Genomic DNA, 26247 nt, shown 5'->3' on the forward strand with positions numbered 1-26247 from the left:
TGGAGAGTGAAGAGTCAAGGTCAGTCATTATCTCATATACTTTCAATTTGAATCATATGTTATCTTACATGTTTCATGTAGATACACTTATTTTCAAGAGAAATTAACAAGACTAATTTTATAATTTAAGATAAATTCCAATTTCAATGAGTTGCCAAATTAAACACATTTTAAACAACACAGTTTTCTTTTACAATTTTATCTTTACATGTACGTTTAACATTTATAACAGTAAAAATGTCTTTACACATTTTCTATGTAACAAAATTAATTTTTAATAGCAACTAGCGTGAAACTTTTGTTGTGTTACTGGGCTACTTTCATGCCATTCTGAATTCATATCTCAGCTTATCTTCTAACTTGGCCATAAAATTGTTACAATAATGTCTTCTAGTTTATACTATATCCATAGACTTCAAAGCAATTACTTTTGTTAAGTCTTAGAGGAAAACTCCCATTTTGTTAGATTTTTAAACTAAAAAAAATGTATTTATTTTATCTCAGTGAATAATTTTAAATGCCAGTGTCCCCAAGCTTTTTGAAAGGTTGCATTATGCCATTTTGCTTTTATGGAAACCTATATTGGTCCCCATTTCACTATCAGAAAGAAATTTAAAAAGGATTTTTTTTCTTGTATTAAAAATGGTGAGCCCTGGCCAGTTTGGCTCAGTGGTTAGAGTGTTGGCCCCCAGACCAAAGGGTTGTCAGTTCAATTCCCAGTCAAGCACACATACCTGGGTAGCAGGTTACATCCCCAGCCCCACATGTTGGGGTCATGTGGGAGGCAACCAATCAATGTGTCTCTTTCACATCAATGTTTCTCTCTCTCTCTCTCCTTCCCTCCCTTGCACTCTAAAAAAATCAATGAACAATAACCCTCCAGTGAGGATTCACACACACACACACACACACACAATGAAAAACAAATACAGCCGTTAGCATTATTTCTACAGCAAGCTGTTGTAGAAGCGGTGCAAGTGGCATCACCAAGCTCCTTCCCTAGAGACTGACTATGCTCAGCATCCCAGTGTCAAACCATCATAGCTCTGAACTGCGTCTGTGAGCGTCTGTGCTTTTGTTCTGTCTGACTGTGAGGTGAAGGTGTAATGGCCACTGTAACAAGACAATATCTTAATGCCAAAGATGATGCAGGCAACTTCATAAACTATAACAGAATTTTTGTAGGGTAACTTAGTTATAGGAAGGTTGGGTCAGCATGAAAGGTGACCTAGCAATCTGCGCAGTTCTCTACCAACAGACTCCGGTTCCGGTGCTTTAATTTTTATGGTACAACTTGGGTACTAATGATGACAAAACAAAGAGGTAAAGAGCAGTATCACCAGGGACCGTGCCTCCTAGTGGTATTTTAATGATTGTTTGTAATCAATACTTTCACCAGTTTGATATTTATCTTAGCAGTTATGCCATTCTATCTATTATGAACAAACATGTTTATGGCTACATTGTGTAAGTTTAAGTAACACAGACAATCATCGACTAGAATGTGTTGGTATACTTGCTAAAAACAGTAAGGTTCATCAAAGGATACATGCAGGACACAAAAAAATGAGTGACTGGTTTTCAGCTTGGGGTTTTCAATTGTTTTTTTGACAGCCTGAACAAAACCTTCTGCTGAATAGATGAGAGCCTGAATTCATTTGGCTCCAAACATAAGGGGCACGTCCTTCCTCCAGCTCAATTCTCAGGTATTCTTGGGAGACTAATAATCTTTGTGGAGGTGTCAGAGTGTATGCCCTACAATACATAGGAGCCAAAGAAATCCCAACTCAATAGTAATTAAATGATTAACTCAAATGGGCCCACACATATAAAGGTTGGTTACCTGGCACTCCAAGTCCTCACAGCTGTATTAGGCAGCTGGGCAGAGACCATGAGACAGGTAAGAGGGTTGAGATTACTCGGGAGGTGACAGCTCCCTGGAGCTCAAGCCATAAGCAGCACACTTCAGCCCACTACACAATATCCCCAGACTCTGCAGATCCCAAACAAAACTAATATTAACCTGAGAAATTGTGCCTCCGAAGCCATAAACTCCCAGATCCAGCCCCCTATTAGTACTCCCTCAGGTATACAATAAATGGAAAGCCTTACTTGCAAGTACTTACAGAATTGAAAAGATTTAACTTGAGGTGATATCAACATATGATGGCCAAAGTAAATTATTATTTTGCATGCAAAAATAGAAAAAAACTGGGTCTAAAATTAAAGTGAATGAATGGGAAGCTTATCTTGATTAGGAATTAGAAGCTTCTAGGAGGAGCACAGATAAATTCTCTTTTCTATAAGAAGTGAACAAGAACTTTTAGAGCCTGTCTCTGAATGAAGGAAGTCTTCTGACGCTGCTCAGTGCCAACACTCAGTTCTCCCTCTCCTACTGCCCTTCTACTTTGCTGTGGGGACTGACTCCCCTTTCCTCCTCCCTCTTCTCCCTTCGTCACTGCAGCTCCCTACTGACCTCGGGGGGCACTCAGAAGGGAAAACCAGAAAATCTGGACTCAGGCAGAGGGGAACCAGCAATTGTGTATGTTCCCTGGACTAATACACAGTTATGGAATTTACCTAAAGATTTTTCAGACTTTCTTCAGACCCTGATGGGTTCACATAGGAATTTAAATTAACTGTTAGAACATGGGATCCCGACTATTCTGTTCTAATCTAATTAACATACTGGTTTCTGGGAGCAAAATGACAGCTTTATTACACAGGGTCCGCTGGGAAACCACTCCAGAGAGTCTGTTTTTATTGAAGAAAGCCAGGTCAGCCTTAAGAAAGATTACAGAAATCTAAAATGGGGTTTATAAAGAGAAAAGAAACAGAAGCCAGCATAGGGGTGCTCTTAGAACCATGAGAGAGTGTCTCCTCTTCTTCTTGCTAATAATTTGGCAGAGGTTAAAATTACCATAAAAGGGGATCTTCTAAGGCCCTTATAGATACAGGAGCCACTTTATTTGTTTTTAACCACACCCAACTGAGTTACTTTCTCCCTCAGAGTAAAGCTTTTGTACAAATGGTAGGGTATCGAATCAACCAATGTGTGTTTCTCAATGAGAACCCGTTCCTTTCTAACTAGAAAATGTTATAAGACAGTATATACTTTGCTACACAAATCTGCCCAAATTCACCTGATAAGGCAAGATTTTCTTAAAATCAATGATACCCAGATATTCTTTTTTCCAGAAGAGTAAAATGTATTTAGAAGTGGATGAATGAGATACTGAACCAATTGGGAAAATAATGACTTTAAAGGAACCTCCACAAGAGGAAACTAGTGTTTTCCTTACTACTAACTTTTATGAGAGCCTCAGGGACAACTTAGCAGGGACTCTGGGACGGCTGTCCACTCCATACTAGGCCTCCCACAGGACCATGGCTGCTGGAGGTGGGAAAGGCAGGGCAACGTGTTTTCAGCCTGATTACTACAGACCAGAGTTAGAAAACATACTCACCGACTGGAAGAAAGTTCCCCTGAGACTCACAGGAAAAAGGCTAATCTAACGCAGCATGACCTGGTCTCAGTACAAGTTGGGCAATGGAGATGTTAATGGCACCATTGATTTTAATACTATCTTGCAGCTAGCCCTGTTTTGCTGTTCCCGAGTGAAATGGATGTAGGTTCCATATATCCAAGCCTTTATGGCTCTCAGGGATGACCCTAAGCTATGTCCTACGTATAAACTTGATCCCTCTATAATTGCCACACTACTGGAAAAAAGGAAAAAATGTACCCAGATGGAAACAAACATTCCCAAAGTGGGTGCATGGATTTGTCACTTCTTTGCCAACATTTGGGTGGCCACCCAATCCTTGAGGTATTAAAAATGACTGCCCTTGTTTTACAAATGAAGTCTTTACAGGGTCAGATGTGTAGCTCCAGAGACAACTAAAAGACCACCAAATCCTGTTACCTTCCCCAAACTTCCACTATTTATCTAAAACTTTTTATAAATAATTGGCTTCTTGAAACGTAAGTCTGCCTATGAGGAGCTTGCACTTCTTCCCCTGTACCTTTGAGATATAAGTACTTAGTCTTCTCCAATAACTCTTATCTGGGCCATCATTTAAAGTGCAAGTTTCTGGGAGGAAATTTATATCAAAGGGGAAAATAAAACTTAGCCATCTGAGCAGTTCAATTAAAATTATTTTGATAGAGTAGGCAGTTACGCATGAGCAGAGTATAGACAGTCACCAGGTCACTAGGCACCAGACGGTCAGTGCCTAGCAACTGACAATTGTAGGGTGAGACCTCATCCCCAGAGTGATCTTCCATCCTCTATCAGTTTATGCAGTTTATACCTCATGACCTTTTGTATGTTGCAGACTCTTAGAGGAAGAACAAAGGGCTGAAGAATACTCATTTGACTGCCTTGATAACATCTAGGCCTCAGTTGTGTTCAGCTCTAGGCTCAGAAAAGCAGCCAGGCTAGGCAGGGTGAGCCATGGCTGACATCAAAACCAGCTATAATGTCTAATGAGACCGTCCTGTGCCAACCAAACCATGACCCTGTGAAGACACACCTGAAAAGCTGATGAATGTTCTATTGAGATCCTCCCCTGAGACTTCTATTAAAATGTTGCCTTTGGGAAACAGATAAAACCTTTTATGACAAAAAACTCAACTCTTTTTTTTTTTTTTTTTTTTGCCACTGTAACTTGTTTCCTAAGCCCATGCAGTCTATTCCTTACTTCCATGATTCTGAATCTCTTTTGGTTGACAGCTTATTTTGCCCATTATGTTCCACAAATAAGTGAGATCATATATTATTTGTCTTTCTCTGACTGGCTTATTTCACTCAGCATAGTGCTCTCCAGGTCCCTCCATGTTGTCTCACAGGGTAAGAGATCTTTCTTTCTTACAGCTGCATAGTACTCCATTGTGTATATGTACCATGGCTTTTTTATCAACTCATCTACTGATGGGCACTTAGGCTGTTTCCAGATCTTAGCTATTGTAAATAGTGCTGCTATGAACATAGAGGTGCATATATTCTTTCTGATTGGTGTTTCAGGCTTTGTAGGATATATTCCCAGAAATGGGATCATTGAGTTAAATGGCAGTTCCATTTTTAATTTTTTGAGGAAACACCATATTGTTTTCCATAGTGGCTGCACCAGTCTGCATTCCCACCAGCAGTGTGCTAGAATATATACTTTATCTTATAATTTGAGTTCTGGGTTCTGAATATTATTCCAGCTGAACTCAAGACCTAAGGTTACTGAACTGAAGTCCAGTTCTTCCAGTTAAATTTTGGTGCCATTTTTTTTTGTTAACAATTTCAGCTGTTCCTTTCTAAATGAGTTCATTTTGAAAAAAATTGCCAAATATCTAGATATTTTGAAATAACATAAAATACTGGAACATTGATTGTAGACAAGTCTTAATTAAGTTCACCTACTTTCAGCTTTTTGTTACAGGGAAGCTATAAAATAGATCTGGAGCTTTCAATGAATGTCTTATACTTTATTAGAAGTATGTCTTTTAAAAGTGTAACTATGCTCCTGGCCGGTTTGGTTCAGTGGTTTGAGCATCGGCCTACTGTCCCTAGAGACCCAGGTTTGGTTCCTGCTAAGGGCACTGACCTCGGTTGCAGTTTGTTCCCAGCCCTGGTTGGGTTATGTGGGTGGTGACCACTTGATGTGTCCCTTCCACGTCGATGTTCTCTCTCTCCCTCCCAGTCTATCTGAACAAAATATCAAAAACTGTCCTCGGGTGAGGATAAAAAAAAAAGTGTGACTATGTTTGCCAATAGAATTGCCTATATTTCTAGCAGTTATTAAGTGGATTTTCCAAACTAAAAAATGTCAATTGCTTACTTTTCAGCTGTCCCTAAATATTCAAGTTTCTAAGACTTAAAAATTCGAATTAAGCTGGAAAGAAATAAGGTTTTGATAATAAAAAAAATATATAAAGCATAGAGGTACTTTTTGAAGGAATTGAAGAAGTGAGTTGTTCTAAAGCTGGTTATTTCTGAATGGGTAAGAAGAAGTAAACTAAAAAGGACTGGGAATGTTATTGAAGATTTTTAAACAGAACTCTTGAGAGAAAATGATATTGTTAAGCTGGATAATTAATTTAATTAAGTAAATAAATTTAAATATCAAAAGTAAGCTGGTATAGAGTTGGAGATTGGTTCTTTTTCACTCTGTTTAAAAAAAGGCTTTTTCTTTTGCTTTATATTTTTTAGCTACTTGATTCTCCAAAAAGTTGGAAAATGTTAATGAGTATTATTATTTTAATGGCCATATGCTTTCACAAAAACCAGTAAGAATCTGTTTTCTTTTACCTACATTTTTTAAATTTCTACATGAGGCAATGATTTTTTATTGATTTTTATTTATTTAATTTTAATATTTTTAATGATTTTAGAGAGAGAGGAAGGGAGAGGGACAAAAGGAAACATCAGTGAGAGAGAACAATCAATCAGCTGCCTCCTGCACACCCTCTACTGGAGATGAGCCCACAACCCTAACATATGCCCTGACTGGGAATTGAACCAGTGACCTCTTGGTGTATGGGACAATGCTTAACCAACTGAGCCACACTACCCAGGACAATTTTTATTGATTTTTTGAGCAAGGGGAAATGAGAAAGAGAGGGAAACTTTGATCAGTTGCCTCCATACATACCAGACCAGGGATAAAACCCACAACCTAGGAATGTGCCCTGACTGGGAGTTGGATCCATGACCTTTTGGTGTATGGGATGACACTCTAACCAAGTGAACCACCTGGCAAGGGCAAAATCTGTTCTTTTTATAATAAGACACATAAAAATCAAGGAATGCACACTTTGACTATCTGGCTCTGGTGGCCAGTAAGGCTTGCATTCCTAGGTCCCACAGGACTGCAGCAACCAAGAAATAGTTCTTATCCAGACATTCCCCAGGATTTGCTGTGGGCAGAGGGGAGGGTGTGCAGAAAGAGGCCTGAAGAGTTCTATTTGCATACGTAAACAGCTTCTTCTCAAGGATAAGGATTGAAATCAGCCTACATCTAGGTGCTGACTGAGATTCTCCTCTTTGGGACATTGACAGGTGTTGACACATACTAAGCTAGTGGGAGGCACAAAAAACAAAGACAATAGCTTAGAAAACTACAAAGATTTGAGAAACAACAAAGAGTTATGGCAGAATTGAACATTAAGTTTCATCTTATACTTGAAGCCACTCCACAAGACTAGAAGAACCCATGACAGCTAGTCAAAAAAAAAATTAGGGGAAAGATGAATATTTTTCATGCAAAATAACAAAACTTCAAAAACAAACAATAAAATAGAGATAAGCGAGTTACCTGATAAAGATGTTAAATTAATGGTCATCAAAATGCATGAGGGAGTCTTATGAACAAAGTAAGAATTTAACAAGAGATACAAAATATTAAAAAATATAAAACTGAAATCAGAGTGGAAGAATACAATAATAGAAAATTTTAATAACGGATCAGATAAAGCAAAAGAAAAATTTAGTGAACTTGAAGACAGGGCAGTACAACTCACCTGATGAGAACAGAAGGAAGATAAAAAATTAAAAATGGATTCGAAGATGGTGGCAGGCAGGACCGGAAAGAGGGTGAGTGTGTGAGAGAGTGAGTGAGTGAGTGTGAGGGAGTGTGAATGGACGTGAAGGTGGACAACCAAACCCAAGCAAGTGCAGAGATGTGGAGCAGAAGGTTCTTGTGCTGTGGACAGGAGCAGCCAGCTGCCATGGTAAGCAGCCCTTCAGGGCGTGTCTCCCTGTGCCACGATGAGGTCCTACCACTTTGGAAGATCCCAGGTCTTCCCTGGGAAGAGGCAGTGGGAGTGGCGAGGGCCCAGCAACCTGAGCCCACCAGCACCCTGGCACCATCGAACCAGTGGACACTGTATCAACACAGACCAGTGCACAGTAGCGGAGCTTCCAATGTGCTGGTCATGGAAGCCACAGACAGCCCGGAGCCCAGCACCATCCTCCATAATAGCAGCCTGATCAGAGTCAAGATATACCCCCAGCAACAGAGACTGGGGAGCAGACATCCATTCCTAGGCAACAGAAGCACAGACCAGCAGCTGAGACCCATCCCCAAAAACTACAGGAAAAGCTTAGCAGGAGTTGAGCCCCACTAAGCAGCAGCACTCCCCAGACACCAGCGGGGGGCCTGGAGCTCCACAGAGGCATGTGTGGTCTAGAAGACCACAAGAGCAGTGGGAAGCCTGAGCCCAAGAGAGACTGGTATGATCCAGCTGCCTGCCCGCAGGAGATGCAGGGTGCGGGGCACCAGAGAGGCCTGTGCAACCCAAAGGCACTGTGTAATCTGGTTACCCTTGGGACCTGCTGGGTGCTGAAGCACCAGAGAGGCCTGTGCAACCCAGCAGAGACTGTGCAATCTAGTGACCCACAGGACCTGCAAGGTGCTAAAACACAAGAGAGGCATGTGTGACCCAGCAGGGACTGTGCGATCTAATTATGCACTGGGCCTGTGGGGTGCTAAAATACCAGAGAGGCCTGTGCGACCCAGCAGCCCAAAACATTGGTATAGAGCCTGGTCCCGAAAGGGACAGTGAGATCCAGTTACCCACAGGACCTGCAGGGTGCGGGGGCACTAGAAAGGCCTGTGCGACCCAGCTGCGCAAAAGATAGGCTGAAAGGATGTAAAAATGGAGGTGGAGTAAATAGAAGATACACAGATGATCTCTCAGGACCAAATGGGAATTACAACTAAAATAAAGATAAATCCTTGGAAAAAAGAAACAGAAAAGCAGCAGGACAGGACCATATAACCAGGGACACTGGTAGGATCTGTGGAGGTGCAAGAGAGTGGCTGGCTGGGAGTCCATGGACAGTATCAGTCTTAACTGTGAACAGTGCCTTTGGGGAATAAAGACCAAGCCTGCTGTACAGCACAGAGAACTGGGACAGAGTGCTAAAATAGCCTCAGCCACTCACCTGGGGGCTATGGCAGAGGGAGGGAAGACTCGGCTGAAACTCTGTGTGGACACCTGGGATTTGGAGGGCACTCAGAGCTTTTGCTGAATTGTGGCCACAAAGGAGAGTGGCCAGTGTGCTCCTTCCCAGAGCTGTGGGAAAAAAGCAGCAGCCCCCATCTTCTGAGAATCAGCCTTTCCCAGGTGAGGCAAAGAAATGAAAATTGAGGCTCATTAACAACCAGCATCTATCCCACCCTCTGGAAATCCTTTTAGGCAGAACACCAGGGCTACATTTCAAGGCACTGAGTACCTACTAGCCACCAGAAAAAAGCTAGAGGATAACTGAACCTTTCCTGAACTTGCAAATCTACCCAGGAAAGTAAGACTTGACAGTGGTGTTTAACGTGGGCTCGCCAAGGCCCATCCAAACCCAATTGAGGGAGCCACAAACATCAGAACACCAACATTCACAGGGAAAATTTGGCAGGCTCCAAAACCCACTGAGATACCCAAAGTGGTGAAACAAAGAAATTGCAAATGAAAGGAAAAGAGAACTCTATCAAAGATGAGATAAATGAAATGCAGTTAAGCAAATTATCAGAGGTAGAGTTCAGAGCTATGATCTTGAAGAAGCTCAACAGCATGACATCTACACCATGAGTAAATATATAGAAACAATGAAAACCAACCAAGTGGAAATAAAGAATGACATAGCAGAAATTAAGAACACATTGGAAGGACTAACCAGAAGAATAGATGAAACTGAGGACTATATCAGTGAATTAGAAGCAGGGTAGAAAAAAATCAACCAATCAGAAAGCCAAAATGAAAAAAAAAAAAATTACAAAACAAGAAGAAAGCTTAAAAGAACTGTGGGACAACTGGAATTGTAATAACATTTGCATCATAGGAGTCCCAAATGAGGAAGAAAATGGGCAAGGGTTAGAGAATATATTTGAAAAAATAGCGACAGAAAACTTTCCTGCCGTGGTGAAGGAAGAAGGCAATCAATTTCAAGAAGCACAGAGAGCCACAAGTAAAAAGAACCCAAACAGGCCCACACCAAGACATAATAGTAATTTAAATGCCAAAAATTAAAGACAAAGAGAATTCTAAAGCAGCAAGAGATAAGCAACAGGTTACCTACAAAGGAAATCCCATAAAGCTCTCAGCTGACTTCTCAACAGAAACACTACAGGTCAGAAGGGAGTGACATGAAGTAATCAAGGTCATCAAAAACAAGGATATGAATCCAAGACTACTCTACCCAGCAAGGCTATCATTCAAAATAGGTCAAATAAAGAGCTTCCCCGACCAAAAAAAGAAAAAGGCTAAGGGAATATATTAACACCAAACCAGCACTGCAAGATATGCTAAAAGGACTGGTGTAATAAGTAGAAGAAATAAGAAGAAAAATAGAACCACACTAAATAAAAATAGCAATAAATAAGTACATATAAATTATCACCCTAAATGTGAATGGTTTGAATGCTCTGATAAAAAAGACAGAGTAGCTGACTGGATAAGAAAGCATGACTCACATATATGTTGTTTACAAGAGACACCTCACAACAAAAGACTAACATAGGTTGAAAGTAAAGGAATGGAAAAAAATCTTTCAGGAACGAAAAAAAAAAAAAAAAAAAAGCCTGGGGAACAATATTTATATCTGATAAAGTAGGTTTCAAAATGAAGGCCATAATTAGAGACAAAGAAGACCACTACATAATATTGAAAGGATCTATCCAACAGGAAGATATAACCTTGGTAAACATATATGCACCAATATAGGAGCACCAAAGAATATTAAAAATTTTTGGATGACATCAAAGGAGAAATCAACAGCAATACAATCATAACAGGGGACTTCAATACCCCGCTGACATCACTGGATAGATCTTCTAAACAAAAAATTAACAAAAAAACTCAGTCTAAATGAAGCGCTAGATCAAATGGATTTAATAGCTATTTACAGAGAATTACACCCCAAAACTGAATAATTCACATTCTTCTCAAGTGCACAAGGGACATTCTCAAAGATAGACCACATGTTAGGGCACAAACTAAGTCTCTACAAGTTCAAAATGATCGAAATCATATCAAGCATCTTCTCAGATCACATTGGAATGCAACTAGAAATCAATTGCAACAAGAATATGCAAGGACATTTAAAAATATGAAGGCTAAATAGCATGTTATTGAACAATGAATGGGTTACCATGGAGATCAAAGAAGAAAATAAAAATTTTCTGTAAACCAATGAAAATAAACATACAACATCACAAAATCTATGGGATGCAGTAAAAGCAATTCTGAGAGGGACTTTCTTAGCACTATAGGCCTACCTCAAGAAGCAAGAAAAATTTCTAACAGACTATCCAACCTCACAATGTAGAGAACTAGAAAGCAAACAAAAAGAAAACCCCAGAGCAAGTAGAAGGAAGAAAATAGTAAAGATCAGAGCATAAATAAATGACATAGAGACCATAAAAAACAAAACAAAAACAATTCAAAAGATCAATGAAACAAAGAACTGGTTCTTTGAAAAGATAAAAAAGATTGATTGACTCTTAGCTACACTCACCAAGAAACAGAGAGAACTGAAATGTACAAAATCAGAAATGAAAGAAGAGAAATAGTAACTGACACCACAGAAATACAAAGTATAGTTAACAAATATTATGAACAATTATATGGCAACAATTTCGACAATCTAAGTGAAAAGGACAAATTTCTAGAAACACATAGTCTCCAAAAACTGAACCGGGAAGAGATAGAAAACTTGATCAGGCAAATAACAACAAAAGAAATTGAAGATGTAATCAAGGCTCTCCCAGCAAACAAAAGCCTAGGCCCAAATGGCTTTATGGGGGAATTTTACCAAACATTCAAAGAAAAACTAATACCCATTCTCCTCAAACCATTTCAAAAAAAAATTAAAAAGAAGGAAGACTTCCAAGCTCGCTTTATGAGGCCAGCATAATTCTAATTCCAAAACCAGAAAAAGACACTACAAAGAAAGAAAACTACAGGCCAATATCCCTGATGAACATAGATGCCAAAATCCTTAACAAAATACTAGCAAATCAGATCCAGCAATACATTAAAATAATTATTCACCATGACCAAATGGGATTCATCCCAGGGATGCAAGGCTGGTACAATATTTGAAAATCAATAAATGTGATATACCACATAAACAAATGAAGGATAAAAATCATATGATCATATCACTAATCATCAGAGAGATGCAAATTAAAATGACTATACAGTATTATCTCACACATGCAAGAATGGCTGCTATCAACAAATTGTCAAACAAGTCCTGATAGGGATGTGGAGAAAAGGGTACTCTAGCACACTGCTTGTGGAAATGTAGACTGGTGCAGCCACTATGAAAAATAATGTTGTGTTTCCTCAAAACATTAAAAATGGAACTGCCATTTGACCCAGTGATCCCACTTCTTGGAATATAACCTAAGAAGCCTGAAACACCAATCAGAAAGAATATATGTACCCCCGTGTTTGTAGCAGTACTATCTATAATAGCTAAGATCTAAAAATAGACCAAGTGTCCATCAGTAGATGAGTGGATGAAAAAGCTGTGGCACATTTACACAATGGAATACTATGCATTTGTAAGAAAGATTTCTTACCCTTTGAGATTACATGGAGTGACCGGGAGGGTAGTAGGTTAAATGAAATAAGCCTATCAGAGAAGGACCAGTACCACATTATGTCACTTATTTGTGAAATATAATCAACAAAATAAGCTGATGATCAAAATAGATCCATAGACATGGAAGTAGAGAACAGACTGACAAAGCTCAGACAAAAAGGGTTTTGAGGAGCAGAAAGAGATAAACCAAAGAACTTATATGTTTATACGCATAACCAGTGGACACAGACAATAGTGTGGAAAAGGCAGGAGGGGGTGGGAATGAGGAGGAAGGGGTCATTGAGGAAAAAAGGAGGGACATCTGTAATACTTTCAACAATAAAGATTAATATAAAAGCAGAAGGGTAGGTTAAGGGAACTTTGGGACAACATAAAATATAACAACATCCACTTCACAGGGTCACCGGAAAGAGCATTAATTCAGCAAGGAATAGAGAATCTTTTTAAAGAAATAATGACAGAAAACTTTCCTAACCTAGTAAATGAAAAAGTCACACAAGTTCAGGAAGCACAGAGAGTTACAATAAATATGGATCCAAAGAGACCAACTCCAAGACACTTCATAATTAAAATGACAAACGTTGAAGACAAATAAAGGATCTTAAAGCCAGTAAGAGGAAGACAATTAGTTACCTGCAATGGAGTTCCCATTAGATCATCAGCTGATTTCTCAATAGAAAAACTTCAGGCCAGAAAGAATTGGCATGAAGTATTTAAAGTAATGAAAGGCCAGCCTGAACTGTAGACTACTCCATTCAGTAAGGCTATCATTTCAAATTGAAGAGTAAATAAATGGCTTTACAGGGAAAAAAAAGGCTAAAGGATTTTATTATCACCAAACCAGCACTGCAAGAAATGTTAAAAGGAGTGTTTTAAAAAGAAATTGAGAAGAGGGAGGGGGGAATCAGTGGGGGGAAAAGGAGAAACATCTGTAACAAAAATTAATAAATAATAATAAAAAAAAGAATTTGAGAGCGAGAACATTAAGAAAAAAATGGTAATAAATAAGTACCTATCAATAAATAGTGTAAATATAAATGGACTAAATTATCCAATCGGAAGACATAGGGTAGCTGGATGAATAAGAAACCCTGACCCATATATATGTTTTCTAAAACAGACCCACCTCAGAACAAAAGAGTCACACACACTGAAAGTGAAGGGATGGAAAAAATATATATTCAATGCAAATAAAATGAAAAAAAAAAGAAAAAGAAAAAGAAATCTGGGGTAACAATACTCATATTTGACAAAATAGGCTTTAAAACAAAGACCATAACAAGAAAACAGATAAGAACATTACATAACATTAAAGGGATTAATTCAACAAGAAAATATAATCCTTCTAAACATATATGCACCCAACATAGAATCACCTAAATATATTTTTTTAAAGTTCTTGGTCCAGCCAGTGTGGCTCAGTGGTTGAGCATCGACTCATGCACCAAGAGGTTGCTGGTTTGATTCCTGGTCAGGACACATGCCCAGGTTGTGGGCCCAATACCCAGTGGGGACATGCAGGAGGTGGCAAGTTGATGTGGTCTCTCATGGATGTTTCTATCTCTCTCCCTCTCACTTCCTCTCTTTCTAAAATCAATAAAGAAAAAAAATTTTTTTAAATATGTAGATACCCAAGTTCCACCCCTGATCAATTAAATCAGAATCTTTGAGGTGGTCCCGGTATTTAAAAAAAAAAAAGGTTCTTGGAGGATGTTAAGGGAGAAATTGATAGCAATACAGTCATAGTAGGGGATTTTCATACCCCACTGACATCACTAGACAGATCTTCCAGACAAAAAAGCATGTAGAAAACAGTGGCCTCAAGGAACACACTAGATGAGATGGATTTAATTGAAATTAGCAGAAAATTTCATCCCGTGTGGCAGAATATACATTCTTCTCAAGTGCACATGGATTATTCTCAAAGATAGTCCATGTATTAGGACCCAAACTACGTTTTAACATTCAAGAAAACTGAAATCATATCAAGCATCTTCTCAGATCACAATGGTATATAACTAGAAGTGAGTTACAACAAGAACACTCAAAAACTTTCAAAGACATGGAGACTCGATAGCTTTTTATTAAATAGTGAATATATTAGCAATGCGATCAAGACAGAAATAAAAACCTTCCAGGAAACAAACAAAAATGAACACTTACAAGCCAAAATCTATGGGACACGGCGAATGTAGTTCTGAGAGGAAAGCTCATAGAATTACAAGAAACAAACAAACAAAAAAGCTCAAATAATATCTAACCCTACAACTAAAATAATTAGAAAAGGAAACAAGAAAAGTCCAAAGTACAAGGAAAGAAATAATACAGATCAGAACAGAAATAAATGACATAGAGACTAAAAATACAATATGAAAATATATGTAACCAAAAGCTAGTTCTTTGAAAAGAAAAGAAGATTGATAAACTTTTAGCCAGATTTATCAGATATCAAAGAGACAAAGTATCAACGGACATCACAGAAATAAAAAGGAGGACCAAAAACTAAATGATCTGGACAAAATGGACAATTTTTTTAAACATACAATCTTCTAAAACTCAATCCAGAAGAATCAGAAAACCTGAATAAGCCGATGACAACTGCTGAAATTAAAGCAGTAATAAATTAAATTAAATTAAATTAAAGTAAAGTAAATTAAAAATTCCCAGCAAACAAAAGCCCTGGACTAGATGGCTTTACAAGTGAGTTTTACCAAATATTCATAGAAGAATTAAACCCTATCCTCCTCAAAATATACCAAAAACCTTACAAGGAAGAAAGACTTCTAAAGCTCTTTTTACAAGGCCATTATTATCTTAATTCCAAAACCAGATAAAGACACGACAGAAAAAAGAAAATTACAGGCCAATATCCCTGATGAATATACATGCTAAAATGGTCTATAAAATAGTAGCAAATTAGATGCAGAAATACATTAAAAAGATAATACACCATGACCAACTGGGACTTACTCAGAGGATGCAAGGATAGTTCAATATTTGCAAATCAATAAACTTGATATAACATATAAACAAAATGAAAATAAAAAATATGATCATATCAATAGATATAAAATAAGCATTGGACAAAGTCCAGCACCCATTTTTGATAAAAATAATCAGCAAAGTGGGAATAAAGAATCGTATCTCAACACAATAAAGTCTATATATAACAAAATTATAGCCAACATCATACTCAATGGGCAAAACCTAAAAGCATTTCCCTTAAGTTTAGGAACAAGACAGGAATGTCCACTTTCACCACTCTTATTCAACGTATTACTGGAAGTCCTAGCCACAGCAATCAGACAAGAAGAAGAAATTAAAGACATCCAAATTGGAAAGAAGGCACTAAATATCACTATTTACAGATGACAAGATACTGTACATAGAAAACCCTTAAAGACTCCAAAAAAGGCTGCTCAATTTTAAAAAAAAACATTTGGCAAGTAGCAAGATAAAAAATTAACATCTAGAAATCAATGGTATTCTTATATACCAATAATGAACTCTCAGAAAGAGAAACTAAAAAAAAATCCCATTTACAATTGCAGCAACAATAAATAAGATACTGGAATTACACTTAACCAAGGTGGTAAAAGACTGATACTTAGAAAATTATAGCATATTAAAAAAGAAAACAGAAAAAGATAAAAACAAGTGGAAGTATATACCATGTTCATGAATTGGAAGAATTAACATCATTAAAATGTTCATAATACCCAAAGCCATCTACAGATTCAATGTAATCCATTCAATTAAAATACCAATGGCATATTTCACAGATCTAGAACAAATATTCCAAAAATTTGCATGAACCCAAAAAAGACCCTGCATACCCACAGCAATCTTGAGAAAGAAGAACAAACTTGGAGGGATCACAACACCAGATATCAAACTATAATACCAAGCCACCGTAATCAAGACAGCCTAGTATTGGTATAAGAACAGAATAGAACAGAGACCCCAGAAATCAACTCATGCCAATATGGTCAGTTAATATTTAACAAAGTAGGTAAGAAGATACAGGAGTAAAGACATCCTCTTCAATAAATGGTGTTGAAAAAATTAGGCACATGCAAAAAAAAAAAAAAAATGCAACTAGTCCACCAAATTACACCATACAGAAGAGTAAACTCAAAATGGATAAAAATGCTTAAATGTAAGCCTTGAAATCATAAAAATCTTAGAAGAAAACATAGGCAGCAAAATCACAGACATCTTACATAGCAATATTTTCACTGATTCATATCCTACTACAAGGGAAACAAAGAAAAATAAACAAATGTGAATACGTCAAACTAAAAAGCTTCTGCACAGTAAAAGAAACCATCAACCCAAAGAAAATGTAATGTAAGGTATGGGAGAACATATTTTCTAGTGATACATCTGATAAGAGGTTAATTTTCAAAATATACAAATAACTTATATAACTCAACACCAGGAAGACAATCCAGTTAAAAAATGGGCAAAGGACCTGAATAGATACTTCTCCAAAGAGGACATATGTATGGCCAATAGACATGGAAAAATGCTCAGCATAACTAATCATCAGAGAGATGCAAATTAAAACTATAATGAGGTATCACCTCACACCAGTTAGAGTGGCTACTATCAATAAATCAACAAACAACAAGTGCTGGTGAGGATGTGGAGAAAAGGGAAGCCTCATGCACTGTTTGGTGGGAATGCAGACTGGTGCAGCCACTGTGGAAAACAATTCAGAGGTTCCTCCAAAAATTTAAAATGGAACAGCCATTTGACCCAGTGATCCCACTTCTGGGAATATATCTTAAGAATCCTGAAATACCAATCACAGAGAATATATGCACCCCTATGTTCACAGCAGCATTATTTCCAATAGCTAAGATCTGGAAACAGCCCAAGTGCTCATTAGTGAATGAGCAAAAAAAAGAGCTGTGGTACTTTTACACTGTGGAATACTATGCGGCTATAATAAAGAAGAATCTTTTATCCTTTGAGACAGCCATGGATGGACCTGGAGACTATTGTGCTTATCAAAATAAGCCAGTTAGAGCAAGACAATTATCATATGATCTCACTTACATGTGAAATGTAATGAACAAAATAAAATAATGTATAAAATAGGTCCAGAAGTATGGATGCATGGAGCAGAAAAACAGATCTTGGTGATGGGAGGAGGAGATGGAAAGTGATTAACCAAAGAACATATAGGCACATATGCATAGCCCATGGATACACACAATAGTATGGGAAAGGCCTGGGGCAGGGTTGGTTCGAGTGGGGCTAAAGATAAAAATGGGAGACAACTGTAATACTGTCAACAATAAAAATAAATTAACAAAATGCATTTAAAAAAACAACAAAAATAAAATAATAACATACAGTTATCTATTTAACACAAAAACTTACAAAGAACTATAAAACCCAAAAAACTAGCTGAGGCTTATGTCATTCAGTGGTTAGAGCATCAAAGGGTCATGGATTCAATTCCCGGTCAAGGGCACATACCTTGGTGGCAGGTTTTATCCCTGGCCCTGGTTGTTGCACATGTGGGAGGCAACCAACTGCAGTATTTCTCTCACATCAATGTTTCTCTAGCTCTCTCTTCCCTCCCTCTCTTCCACTCTCTCTAAGAATCATTGAAAAAATATCTTTTAGTGAGGATTAACTAGATAGATGATAGATGATAGATAGATAGATAGATAGATAGATAGATAGATAGATAGATGATAGATGATAGATAGATAGATGATAGATAGATAGATAGATAGATAGATAGATAGATAGATAGATAATAGATAGATAGATAGATAGACAGTAATTTAATTAATACACAATCCATAAGAGACACTTTAGATTTAAAGACTCAAAAGGTTAAAAATGAAGGGTAGAAAAAGGTAAATATTCAGACATTAACCAAAAGAAATCTAGATTAGTATACTAATAAAACTCAAAGTTGAATTTAAGAAATATTGTTGTCAGAGACAAAGAAAAGAGGGCCATTCCATCATGAAAATATAATTATAAACATATATGAACTGAACAACAGAGGCTCAAAATATCTGAAGAAAAATTTGAGTTTTGAAGGGAGAAATTAATAATTCACAATTAGAGCTGAAAACATCAATATCTCACTAATTTATCAATAAGTGGTAGATGAGACAACTATCTCAATTATTTATATATTCAGTAATAGATATCACAGCTAGACCAGTAATCAACAAGGAATAGAAGGCTTAACGACATCATTTACCAACTAGATATGACAGCCATCTCTATAACACTACAACCAACATAAACATCGTTTGCAAGTGTACATGAAATAGACCCTGGATAGATCATATGCTCGGTCATAAAATAAGTCATCAGAAATTTAAAAGGATTGAAATCATACAAGGTATATTCTCCAATCACAATTGAATAAAATAATAAATCAATAAAAGAAAAATTTAAAAAATACACAAATATGTGAAAATTAATCAGCTCAATCCTAGATTATCAATATATCAAAGAGAAAAATCACACAATTAGAAAATCCTATAGATAAATGAAAATTCAAGTGAAACACAACAAACCTTAGGAAATACACCAAAACAGTGCTTAGTCAAAACTATAGCTGTAAAAATCTATATTAAAAAAGAAACACCTTGCCCTTGCCAGTTTGTTTCAGCAATTAGAGCATCAGCCTGCGGTCCAGAGAGACCTGGGTTCGGTTCCCGCTAAGGGCACGTACCTTGGTTGCAGTTTGGCCCCGGCCCTGGTTGGTTGTGCGGATGGCAGCCACTCGATGTGCCCCTTTCACATCGATGTTTCTCTCTCTCTCTCTCTCTCTCTCTCTCTCTCTCTCTCTCTCCCTCCCTCCCACTCCATCTGAACAAAAAATGGAAAAATGTCCTCTGGTGAGGATAAAAAAAAAAAAGAAACACCTTGAATAAATAATCTACCTTTCTACCTTAAGACAAAAGAAAAAAAGAACAAACTGACACAAATCATCAGGAAAAAAAAGAATAATAAAAATTGAAGCAGAAAAAAATAAATATTTGCAGAAAAGCAATTAAGAAAATCAACAAAACTGTTCTTTGAAAAGATTAACAAAATATTTGCTAGACAGCGTAAAAATAAAATATGGAAGACTTAAGTGACTAATATCAGTAAAAAAGAAGTAATTTTACTGTCAAAATAAAGAGGTGTATACAGGGATACTGCAAACAATTATATGCCAGCAATTTAGATACTTGGAATGCAAAATTTCTTGAAAATTCCATCTACTAAAATTGACTCTAGAAGAAATATCTAATATGAATAGATAAAAAAAATAAATATATTCAACATTAAAATAAAAAAAGAACTCAAAGAATGGCAGAAATATTTGCAAATCATGTATTTGATGAGGGAATGATATAGAGAATAATATAAAGAACTCTTGCAACTCAACAATGAAAAGACAAATAATCCAATTAAAATCAGCAAAGGAGTTGCACAGGCCTTCAAAAAAAAGTTATAAATGGACAACAAGGCCATGAAAAGGTATTCAACATTACTAGTCATTAGAGAAATAAAAATCAAACCAAAATGGAATAACAAACATTTATTCTTATCAGGATGGCCAGATTAAAAAATACACTCAATAGTGAATGTGGGCAAGCCTGTGACAATGATGCTTGATGATGCTGGTTTGGGAAACTATTTCACATTTCCTCAAACAACACAACGTACTGTTACCATATAGTCCAACAATTTCACTCCTGAATACTGTGAACACATATTTACACAAAAACTTGTACATGAATATGCATGTTTACATTATTTATAGTAGCCACATCCCTAGGAAATGATACACATTGCGCAGAATATTTTTATAACGAAATATTATTTGGCCTTACAAAGAACTGCAGTACTGATGTATACTACAACACGGATGATCCTTGAAAATATTATGCTAAGCAAGAGAAGCCAGACAGAAATGGCCACGTATATTGTATGATTCCATTACATGAAATGTCAGAATAGGCTAAGCCATAGAGACAAAGTGGATGAGTGGTTCCCAGTAGCTGAAGGGATGTGCGGTTGGGACTGTGGCTGCTAATGGTTATAGAATATAAGGTTTCTTTTTGGATAAAAAGTGTATAGATATTTATGAATAAGAAAGGTTGACGACTTTGTAAATATACTAAAAACCAATGGATTGCACACATTTTTCCCCTCTTTGAGCTCAACAATGTTTAACAGTGACTTTATTAGGTGAACGCTGGAAGGTTTTCAACATTAAAATTGATTTACTTCACATTAATATTAGCAAATATATTATTAACAACTTTTATATATTCCAAATCAATCAACATGCAGTACAGAAGACCTGTTCTCCCCTAACTCTTCCAAGGTGACCTGAAGATGGAGCGAGCCTATGACTGGAATTCGGGTCTCTGTCCAGCGACCACCAGGCCATCACTGGCGCACTCATAGAAGGGAAGCTCAAGGCTGAGAGGGGAGGCGCCTTCTGGATCCTTCCAGATGCGTCACAGTGGGGCCCATGGCAAGGGCAGTGATAACCCCCCAAATCTCCTGCATTTGCAGTGGGCACACAACCAAGATGAGCGCAAACACCACAGGATGAGCCACTCGGGGTTCTTGACTGGTCACGCTGAGACCCTCCGCTGGGAACGTCCCTGCGCTTCCTGGCCCAGGTCCTTCTTGGTTCCAGGATGCACAGAGGCTTGCCTCTCCACCGAAAAGGCATGATCCTGCCTTCTGGAATTTCAAACAATTTGATTTTGATTTGCGACGTGGCCAGCATGTCCGCAGAGGCGCTCGTGCTGGACACCGACTGGGAGGCGACGTTCTCGGCAGCACATGTGACAGGCAGAGGCGAAGCGCCTTCCGCCCTGGGCTGGCTTCGGAAGGCGCAGTGTCTAGTACATCAGCCCCCGAGGATGAGAGGTCGGCGCTGTGACGTCTGCGTGGGAAAGCGAACAGAAGCCAGACACTGAGGCCCACTGTGGCGACCAAAGGCGCGCTGACAGCCTGGCGCTGCGCCACGTCCTGGCAGCTGGGGGTGCTGGGCACCGCAGCCGGTGCCAGGGGCTGCAGCTGAGCCCTCCACCCTGCGGGGGGTCCGGGGGTGGCGACCCACAGAAAGACAACTGCAGACTTGGCGACAGCAGCTCCAAATGCCAAGGGGGTCACAGGGGCAACCTTCTCACACCATGCAGGGAGGCACAAGAGTCGTGGGTAAACAGTCTACTTTAAAATGGTGAATTTTATATTATTTGAATTATATTTCAATGAAAACAGAACACACAAATATTTCACTTAAAATACAATAAATTACAATGCACAGTATTTACACAATACAGTTAATAGCAGAAAACTACATTTGCATATATATATTTAACTAAGTGGAAGTTATATTCAAAACATTTTTTATAATTAGAGCAAAATAAAATTTGAGAGTTTAAAAATTTTTGTTTCTTTATTGACGTTTATAGAGAGAGAAGAGAGAGGAAGACAGAGAGAGAAACATCGATGACAGAGAATGCTCCTTGCAAGCCCCCCACTGGGGATCAGGCCCACAACCTGGGCATGTGCCCTGACCGGGAATCAAACCGGCAACCTCTTGGTGCATGGGTCCACGCTCAACCACTGAGCCACACTGACTGGGCAAATTTGAGAGTTTAAAAATTATGTAGAAGTCAAGTAGATTTAATCTTGGCCTAGAAAACTGTGCAATATAGATATTAGAGAAGCTATACAATGACTTCAAGAAAGGCATAAGACAGACATACAGAAACACGGATGATGTCATTAGAGTCAGTAGTAGAAGAATCTGCAGTCATAGTGGATTCTCCGTAGGAAAAGAGTAAAAATGATAATTATAGAAACAAAATATTTTGAGATCACTAGGTGCCCAGTATTATTCTAAGAACTTAACATATAACTACAGCCAATTTAACTTTCCAAATGCTATGGCATATTACTAAATATGCTCTACGATTCCTTGTTCTCAACGCTGAATACCAAAAATTGCTTCTTGTTGGAAATGAGTGAACAATTGGGAATTGACATACTGCTACTTGTTGTTTTACTGTATCTTAGCAGAAATAAGTTTCTTTTACTGAAGAACTACTAATGTTTTTATTGGAAGTGCAGCCCCAGACCCCCCTCTGAGAACCATATCTCACATTGGGTATATGTATCATATTACCTTTGAAATAAATTTTTTAAACTCTTAATTTCAAAATACATCTAGACCAATAGTTTCAGATAAAGGATTGAGGACCTGTATGATTACCTCTGTTGTATAGATAATGACACTAGAAGTTGCAACAGGATGAAGTAACTTGTCTAAAGTCACCGAGAATACATGGCGGTGCTTGGTTTGGAATAAGAAGGCTGTTCCAGAGTCTGTGCTCTTAATCACTACACCCCAATTTACAACACTCTGGAAAAATACACTGAGGCCAGATTGTTGTTTCATTAGTTGCAAACTGAGAAAATGAGGCTTAATTCTCCTAGAAAAAAATTATGAAAAATACTTTATTGCTTACAGAGGTGGGCAAAAGTAGGTTTTCAATTGTGAGTACACACAACACAGAGTTCATTCTTGTATTATTATTTATTAATTATTATATTCTTTTCCATACGAACAACTATAAACCTACCCTGTATATTTCCAGAAGGTCAGTCACATGGAATTATATTAAAGGGAGTAAAATTTTGTGCCAGGACAATTAATTTTTAGAGTAGAGCGATTCGAATTTTGAAATTTACCAAAAGACAAATACTTTTCGAAAAGGGTTAGCTCATAGAAGGACGGAGTGGACAAATTCCTATTACCATGGCACGTGATGGATAAAATACATTTCCCAGTGGTTTCTAACTGTGCACAAAAATGACTTACGTTGTTAGTGGAACAGTGATTATACCCATTACTGAAATATAAAAATTCAACTCAATTAAATTACATATGCTATTTTTTCCCTTTCCTATAAATATATTTTGACGTTCAAATTCATCTTCATGAACTAACAGAATTTGAAGCAGCTACAATTTATTCTGTTTCTAATTGTGGTTAAATGATTATGTGACTCATCAATAAACAGATAGCTAAGTTTCACAGTGTATCTCAGTTCCAGAGAGATTATGACACCACGGCATGTAGTAATGCAGTAAAAGAATGAAGTGGAATGCAGATTTATCTCACAAATGCTTCCACAAGTTAAATTTAATGTTTGGATGAAAGTAGTTAATCTTAGAAAAGTATGGAAAAATAAATTTGAAAACATCTCACTCAAGGGATAGCGATTATTACATCCATTCGACAAGGAAAGAGATAGATAGACAATGTGAATTATTTAGAAATTATTTTATGTTCCTTCACTTACAATGTAATAATTGAATCAGAGGGGTTGATTATAATAATGGGTATTAAATTCTTATTAGTTTGTGCAATCTATGTTAGTGTATTTTCTTAATGTATGGCTTAGAGTATTATTTCTTGGCTTGCATGAGTATCCTCTGCATGGCTTTGGGAATGTGTCAGAGAAGTTCAAACAGTTGTGCTACTTCCCTGTGACATTATTAGGAATACGCAGATCCATATTAATAGAAATTCTGGAATTACACTGGTATTTTAAATGTTTTATCCAAAATAATTTGAGAAATATATAAACATTCAAAATTTATTCTTTCAACCTGTTACCAAATCCAAGACGATGAGAAGTATAACATAATTTTAACATCATGCTTATTTTTGTTTTTATATGCACAATAAATTTGATTAATAAACTTCTTATTTTAGAATAACTTTAGATTTACAAAAATGTTGAGAAGATTGTATAGAGTTCTTACATACTACTTACCCTCATCTACTAAAATTATGAAATAGTGTAATACATTTTTCACATTTAATAAACCAATACTGATACATTATTGTTAGTTAAAGTCCATATTTTATTTAAATGTCCTTGGCTTTTGCCTAATATCATTTTTTCTGTTCAAAGATATCATCGAAGTTCCATTATATTTAGTTACCATGTCTCATTAGGCTCCTGTTGGTGGTGGCATATTCTCAGACTTTCCTTTTTGAAGAACTTGAGATTCTTGAGTAGTCCTGGTAGTATACTTCGTAGAATGTTCCTCAACTGAGATTTGACTACTGCATTTTCAGAAGCAGACTGTGGTGATGGAATTTCGGAAGGATGACCATTGAGGTCAAGTGCAACTTTATCCAGGATACATGCTATCGACATGACTTATCGCTGTTGATGCTAATTTGATCCCCCAGTGAGATGAACTTTATCAAACTCCCCCACTTTAAAGTCATTCTTTTTTCCCCTTTCCATGTCAATACTTAAGTAGCAAGGTGTTAGGTTCCACCAACTTAAAGATGGAGCATCTAAAAATTATTTAAAATTCTTCTGCCAGGGAGATTTACCCTTCTTTTCTATTTATTTATTTAATTACTTAAAAATATATAGACTCATGGATATTATTTTATATTCTATGTTATATTCCAATACAGTATTTGTACTTTGTTTCTCAAATTGTTCAAGTTTTGGCCAGTGAGAGCTGTTTCATTTGGCTGCTGTCCACACATTTTTTTAGTACTTTCTTATTTTATGACCTACAAAATGTTCCAGCTCATCCTATATATTTCTTACTCTAGTCCTAGAATCAGTCATACCTTTAGGAGATTTTCTATATTTAATAAAATAATATATTGAGGGGAAAGTCACAAGATATAAAAATATTTCAAAGTGAAAATTTAAGTGGCATTGGGTACATTTCATAACATGGTGCAACCACTACTTTTATTTAATTCCAAAACATGTCATCACTCCAAAGTAAAACCCTTATCCATCAAGAAGTTTCTTCCCATTCTCTCCTCCCCACAGCCCTGGAAACTACTAATCTGCTGATGCCGTGGATTTATTAAATCTGGGATATTTCATATAAAATTTGATGAAACAATATGTGATATGTTTTATGTCTGACTTCTTTTACTCGATACAATGTTTGTTGTAGTATGTATCAGTACTTCATTCCTTTTTAGGGCCAAATATGAGTTCATTGTATGTGTGTCTCACAGTTTGTTTATACATTCATTCACTGCTGGACATTTGGGATACTGCTACCCTTTGGCTCTGTGAATAATACTGCTATGAGGATGATTGTGCATATACTTGTTCTTTATCCTTGTGGATATATATGCAGAACTGGTGTCCCAGGTCACATGGTAATTTTATGTTTAACTTGCTGAGGAACTGCCAAAGTGTTTTCCACAGCTGCTGAATAATTTTGCATTCCCACCGGAAATGTATGGGGGGTCCAATTTCTCCACATTTTTACTAAGGTTTGTTATTTTCTGTTTTTCTTTTTAAATAACCATCTTAGTGGATATGAGTCATGGCTCACTGTGGATTTAATTTGCACATCACTTATTTTAGCTAATTGTGTCTTTCCAAAAGGTGTTGAAGTCCTAACAACCAGCCCGTATGTATGTGATCTTCACTGGGATATAAATAAGATATAACTATATTTGGATTATTATGAGTAATCAATGTAAAATGAAGTCATCAAGGTAGGCATTGAGCCAATAAGACTGATGTCCTTATGAAAAGGGAAATTTTGGACAAAGAGACTGACATGTGAACATAGGCATAGAGCC

This window comes from Molossus molossus, unplaced genomic scaffold (genome assembly GCF_014108415.1).
Source record: "Molossus molossus isolate mMolMol1 unplaced genomic scaffold, mMolMol1.p scaffold_m16_p_15, whole genome shotgun sequence".
Lineage (NCBI taxonomy): Eukaryota > Metazoa > Chordata > Mammalia > Chiroptera > Molossidae > Molossus > Molossus molossus.